The sequence below is a fragment of the Pleuronectes platessa genome, chromosome 10 (genome assembly GCF_947347685.1).
Source record: "Pleuronectes platessa chromosome 10, fPlePla1.1, whole genome shotgun sequence".
Taxonomy (NCBI): Eukaryota; Metazoa; Chordata; class Actinopteri; order Pleuronectiformes; family Pleuronectidae; genus Pleuronectes; species Pleuronectes platessa.
Window position 1 is genome coordinate 10732241 of NC_070635.1, and position 7002 is coordinate 10739242.

Genomic DNA, 7002 nt, shown 5'->3' on the forward strand with positions numbered 1-7002 from the left:
CAATCCCGTGCCAGGGTCCGGATCAAAGCAGGACGTGTGTGCTCAGAAATAGGTGCAGAGGGCCAGAGAAGAAAACGGCTGACATCTTTGCAGTCTGCTCTGGACGTGGCCGAGTTCACAGAGAAGAGATACTTTTCCACTCAGGCCATTTTTGTTGAAATTCAACCTCTGAGAACCCACAATGCACGGGGCCAAACCGGAGCCCTCGATTAGCCGCAGATGGAGAACTGTTCAGAAGGAGCAGAGGAGAGGGAGATAAGACGATCGCTGAGTGAAGCGCCCTAATGAGGAGATACAGTCGTCACCGGCTGGACTCGGACGTGAGAGGGGGAGAGACAGGTCGGCTCAGTCGGGCCCTAATTTGCTGAGGAAACTGCTGAAATAACCTTGTTCCAATTATTCACACAATGAGCAATTGTTGGCCATTCAGAGAAGCCACTGGGCCACGTATGTACACACAACAACAACAAACCTCAGGATTTATATCTGTGTGAACAGACATGTATGGCACAGGACACACATGGGCCACAAAGAGATGGAGCGGGAACAATGCTGCTGGGTAACGGGAGCCTCAGTATGTTTATGATGTGTTGGTCATACATCACTGTTTGTTGTATCACAGCTTATATTTCAATTGACTGCTTCTGGTGGTGAATTCCTGATCGTCCACTGAGACCTCGGCCACTGACGACAGATCTAACGGCCATCAGGAATGCATCGTGCCTTTTAGAAATCTGCTGTATAAAATGTTTAATGCATAAAAGCTCTGTTCTCCAGAAAAGTGTCCCAGTCTGCAGCTGAGCCAGTGATTTGCCCTGTGAGGCCATAATGCTCATATGGAGAAAAACAAACTTAGGTCAATTTTGTGCCGATACAAATTGACATATATTTACCTCAATAACTGTAAACTTTGACTTGTTGGCAGCTCGAGCAAAAACAGAGCGTCACCAGGGTTAAACTTCTGGGAAACATTAATGTCCAGACACAATTTCAGATTAACTCGTACTGTGTTTGCTGAGATACTTCATTCTGGACCAAAGTTGTGAGATGATGCTGGAGCCAGTACTCAACCATTTTAGCTAAGTAAAAGTACAAATAAAAAAAAGTTGAAGTACCATATTAACTTTTCTACTTAAATAAAAGTGCATAGAGTATTAAAAGTAAAAGAACTTGCTGAGTGTTTCCTAGTACTGCATTATTCTGCGTCCCGGCTCCTGCAGGAGGCGTGGCCTAATCTAACCTGCCAGCTTGAGTCATCCTCAAAGTGATGAAGCCAAAGAGGGTAAATACTTTTATTTTCTTTTGGCAGAATCGTTGTAAGCTCATTTACTGCGGTTCTGTTGAGACATATCACCCAAAGAAGAAAAAGACAGATACTGGGAATTGCTACTACACAATTATTTCACCACTACTAACAATAAAAGTAATTAATCATAAACCAAATGATTTGATAAAAAAAGTGATTTATTCTATCTACAACCAAAAAATAACTTCAAAAGATCCTTTCTGTCTATTATGCATATGAATCCTAAGCAGATTCATCCAGAGGCAGGACCATGATGCAAATTCACCTCGAGTCCCGACCAACTGTGGTGTGAAGGGGCCCAGACGTCCACACAACAGACACACAAGACCGGCTAATAATGCAGGGCTCAGAGAGAGAGAGGCCCCGGCCACAGCAGCTGATACCGAGGCTGAATGCTGCATACTCCCACACAAATTTACATTTAATCTAATTGTCACACGAAACAAGAGGAATTTCTACGGACTGTCAGGGCCTTTGGGGAAGTGGATGCCGCACGATCATGAACCCGGAATCCAAACTAAATAGAATCCTCTTTCCCAAAAATATTATCTGAGCTCAAAACAATAAGGAGAATTTGCTTTTTTATCGGAACAGAGATTCTGGACGAATATTTTAAGAAAGCTACAAAAAGAGAGAAACAGAGAGAATTTATTTCATGTGTTCACTCAAGTATCTGTAAACCCACATAAACCTAATACAAACCCACAGCTTGTCATTTTGTACTTTGCTTTTTTGGACGAATTCATCAAACGAGACACACTGTTTTCATTATTCAGCTTTAGAGGTGCCAGTAGTTCTTATTTCACTCAGACACAGACCAGCTCTTCCCCTGTGGTCTTTGTGCTAAGCTAAGCTAAGCAGCCGCTAACAGCTTCATGTTTCTGTCGGAGTCTCAGTAGGAAGTGAACTTCCCAAAACTATTTTTTTTAACTTACAGAAATCAGCTATTCTTTACAGTAAAGATAATTTTTGTATCCACCTGTAATCAATACCCAGCATGTCTTAATAATGGGACTATAGATATCTGACTAAACATTCAGAATACCAGTAAACTATGAAGATGCATAAAGTATTATGTTACTGCTGTTGCAAAACAGGCTGTGACCCACAAAATATCTCACACACACACACACACACAAAAATAAATGATTAAACCTCTCTGATACACAGACTAGAGAAATATCTGCCTTTCATCATAATCTCCTGCAATATTTTAAACAAACTCCGAGCCACATCTCCGTCAAAGATTTGGCGGGGGATCATCCCCTCCCCCCTCTCTCTCCCTCCTTTTAGCCTTGTATGAACTGACCGCTCCATCTCTCCTTCCCTCGGCCAGGTCTCAGTTACCCTCCAAAAGCAGGAATCTTGAAAACAACCTGAGGGTCAGCGTCAGAGGTCAGCTGCATCTCCTCCTCCTCCCCAGGGCTGCAGCACTGCAGAGTGTCGACACTGAGACCGAGAGGAGAGGGAGTGTTTGTACTCCGGGTTCTAGATATGTAACATGCACAGTGGATCATGCAGGTCTGAATCTCTGTATGAACTCCCTCCTGGTTAAAATAAAGTTTATACTGTGTTTTAAATTACAACTTGAACGCACTTGGAAAGAAAAGCAACATTCTTTTTAAATACTGGCTCTATTGTAGCATTTTATTACAAAAACAACTGAATCAACTTTCTGCAAAGATTGTTTTCTTTAATAATATTGAATAACATTTATTTCGTAATCATGCACTGATGACTGACCGTGCCTTCAGCCCGCCAGTAAATATCACATCATTTTTACTTTGCTTGTGTCAAAAATGTTGTATTTTTGTTATATAAGAAGCTCAGCTGTCACTTTTGAATAGTTGACTTGCAGTTTGGAATTCTTTAAGTCTAAAGTTATGTCCCCCCCCTTCATTTTTTTTCTTCACTGCTCCTTCATTTCTTGGGTCTGCTTTGGTTCCTCTGTATCCTGCACAGCTTGAAACAACAACAGCAGTAGTGCGCGTTGTCGGAGCACGGGCGTCTTCCACATGGGCTGGCACGAAGTCACACGAGCAAATTCAAAACTGATGCTCGCCTCTCGAGCCGTTCCTTTCCTCACTCGTCCTCGCAAAGGGAGAAAATCCCGAATTTTCAGTGGGCTGCTGCAGCAGGAGAGGGCCATATGTAAATATTTGTTAAATTACCGAGGGGTCGGTTTATTGTCCTCACTTACAAAGCTGGCCTGAGAGCCCACATGACCTCTGACCTCCCCCTGAACCCTGTTAACTTCGCCCTTGTGAGAGCGATTGAACAGGTTGGCTTGAGCAATAAACCAAATGCCTCTATCCTTCAGGAAAGCTTCTTTCTCTGGCCTCTGCCTGCTCCCTCTCGTCTCTAGGTATCCTGCTCTGATGAGGAGCCGGACAGAAAATCAGGTCAGCGGTGTGTCAAGCATTGCAGACATACTTGGGAGCAGGTTGAGGCCAAGTGGAGACTGTGCACTACTGTTATGAGTTATCCGCGTGTCCTTCTGAGTGTGACTTCCACCGGGCCCTGGCACAGCCACCAGCTCGGGGTAAGGGCGTGCGTGCCAGAGCATCCATTACTGTTAAATGAATCTAAAGCCAAGTGCAAGCAAACGAAAGGCGTGAACTGTACACTGGTGGATTAGAGCAGAGACTGGCTGCCGGCTTCCGAGAGCAGCTAGACGAAATAAGTACTAACATGCCGAGAAGCTCTTTCTTTTTTCAAAGAGAGTGGACTGTGCCCGAGTTACTGGACCCAGAAGAGAGGGAGAGAGGAGCAGAGACAGAGGGGGAGTTGGCGAGCGGGAGCCGAGCATGTCGGGCCTGGCAGCGCGGGTGGGCTGAGGTTTTGGAGTCGAGGCAGAAATATTTCTGATGACTTTAATCTGCTGTCTTGGATTTACATTTGACAAGGGAGAATTTTTTCATCCGACTGTTGCCCGGCGTGGTACACAAGCAAACGTGTCCCCACCCAGCTGCATCACACTTTGTTAGATGGCTTGTTTTGTGTGTGTGCTGCAGTGACATCCCCCCCCCCCCCCCCCCCCCCCCCCCCAGCCACACCTGCTGAACAGAATAAACAGTCGGGTGGTATTCCCTCAGGTGGTCATTTACAACCCCCCCCCCTACTCAAACATCACTGAATTACAACAGGCATGAATGTAGGCACATGCTCAGATGTGTAAATATGGAATGTGGATATTGGAGGGAGATTAATTACTGCTGCTGGCATGTGAGTCACAATCAGAGTGTGTGTTTGTGCGTGTGTGTGTGTGTGTGTGTGTCTGTGTGTGTGTTGTACAGAGGTCAACTGAGGGTCTCGACCACTGGGTTCCTGTCACTGTTTGATTTTAGGTCTCAAAAACCTCCTGTTCTTTTTTTCAGTGCTTTCACTCTCTAAGTCCGCCTCACATTTCTCTCTCTTTCTTTCCACTCACACACTTTCTCTCTCGCCCCTTTCCTAAAAACACCGTCCCACACACAGAGAGACACACACATAGAATGTAGGAACACAGGACGCGCACACACACGCACACAAACAGAGGGGGTATTTATAAAAGGGTGGGAGGGAATCGCAGCTCCTATTTTGGGAGGTCGAGCCTTCAATCAGTCAGGATGACAGCTCTTCAGTGATACCGGCAGGACAATACAGTGCAGCCTGTTTATCTTCCTCCGCCCCAGCCTGGGAGTCTCTGCCCCCCCCGGCTGGGGTCACCGTCACCCTGCCTCCCTCCAGGAAAAAGACCCGGCTTCCCGCACAGCAGTGATCTCGAGAATCTGTCACTAAACCACCATGTGAGCTCCAGGAAATGCTTCTCCAATCAGGAAGCACTTTCCCAAACCAAGTTTTATCTCCAAACCGTTTATCCCAAACTAACTTTAGAAGGGAGAATCAGGTTCGATTTTTTTAAGGGACACAGTGAAAGACAATAGATACAGCATGTAACTGAACACAACAACAAAGTAACAGCATTTACCACATTGATTAGAAGAAACAGATTTTAGTGTAACGGGTCTGTCAATGTTGAAAGTATCTATACATAAGAAAGTGTCTGATAGAGAGGAGCAGCCATCACATTTGAAATGGAGGAGTTTTTGCCAGTTATGGTAGAATATGTGACCTTTCTCACTATTTTTCTGACAAATGAAAATGATTATTGTATGAAAATAAAAAAAAGTCATGAATTGAAAGAGAGAAAACAATTACACAACATTCAGTGTGGTGTTTATAGTTTCTCCTTTTATAAACTCGTGCACTTCTGTAAACTTTGGAGATAGATGGTTCCTCCGGCCTGCACTGCACAGGAGTAACATAGTGATGACATCGACCATTAGCTCCAGCAAACACTCCTGAAATCTTCACGTCATAGATAACACAACATCAGGTTGCCTTCACCCACCCTGTGCCCGCCTATCTCTCCCCTGCTGCACACACACACACACATACTCACGTATGTTCACACACACGTACGCACACACACGTATGCACACACACGCACAAAGCAATCCTTCATCTGACAGGCGGAGTCACACAGAGTTCATAGTAAATTATTTTTAGCTAAAGGGGTTTACCAGAACACCAGGGATGCTGGGGGGGGGGGGGGGGGGGGGGGGGGGGCAGTGAAACAAGCTGCTTTACCACAGAACACAGAGAAACAATGAAGAGCTTTAATTCAGAGAGGAACAGATTGATAAGCAGTTTATTAGAGCCACAAAGACAAAGTTCAAACGTATCCTCTCTGTCAGGCTCTCACTGTGAGTTATGAGGCTTGACATCAACTTTTTCTCACAGAGTCACAGCAGATCCATTTCCTTTACATGAGACCTTTCTGTATTTCTTAACTCCCTGTGTTTTTCCCCTCTGGTTTCAAGTGGGTGAGGCGCAGTTAGATGGAAAATTTGTTTAGGGCTTTCACAATTGAATCAGGCTGGAACCACCCATTATTTGAAGTATCATTTTCTCAGTTTACCGCTCGACAATTTTGCCGGTAAAATGTCCAAAAATAGTGAAAGATGCTTTTTCGATATTCCACAGCACAAAGTGACAATTTCTTGTTTTTTCTATCTTTCAAGATATTAAATATAGAGGATCGAGAACAGTATCATCTTGTCACATCAGAAAAATGTGACGCCTATAAATCCTTGGGACTTTTGGACCAAAGTCGCAAAGTAGGGTATGTTTTCAGCCATTGTCCATTTGAGTGTAAACAGGATTACAAAGAAACGACCACACAGATTTCTCAGAAACTTGGTTGAAGGACGTGATGTGGTTCAGGGAAGAACCCATTACATCTTTGTGTGAATCCAGGATTTCTTTCACATTCTTTTTTAACATTTTCCCTGTTTTCCCAGGGACTAATTCTTGAATCTTGATAAAAGTCAGGCACAATGAGGGAGCTGATCTTTGAGTGTGTGCATGTTGGTGCAGCTTGGTTGAATTAAAGGCGACTGCTCGGCTGAGTTGTTGTAGTTTGGCTTTAAATCTGGGCTTGATTGACAACTGTCAATCCGAGGTGACCCGTGTTCAGCGGAGGCTCCATCATGAACCTGCGTCACCTTTTCCTCTCTGGAACTAAACACACACTCCTCTCCACCTGTTTCACAATCAACTTAGTTGAGGCAGTTTCCCTTTGTTCGGTTTATTCCTTCAGAGCCGCTACTCCCTCTGCCTCTGTGTCACTGTTGTGACTGATGTCTTTTCCG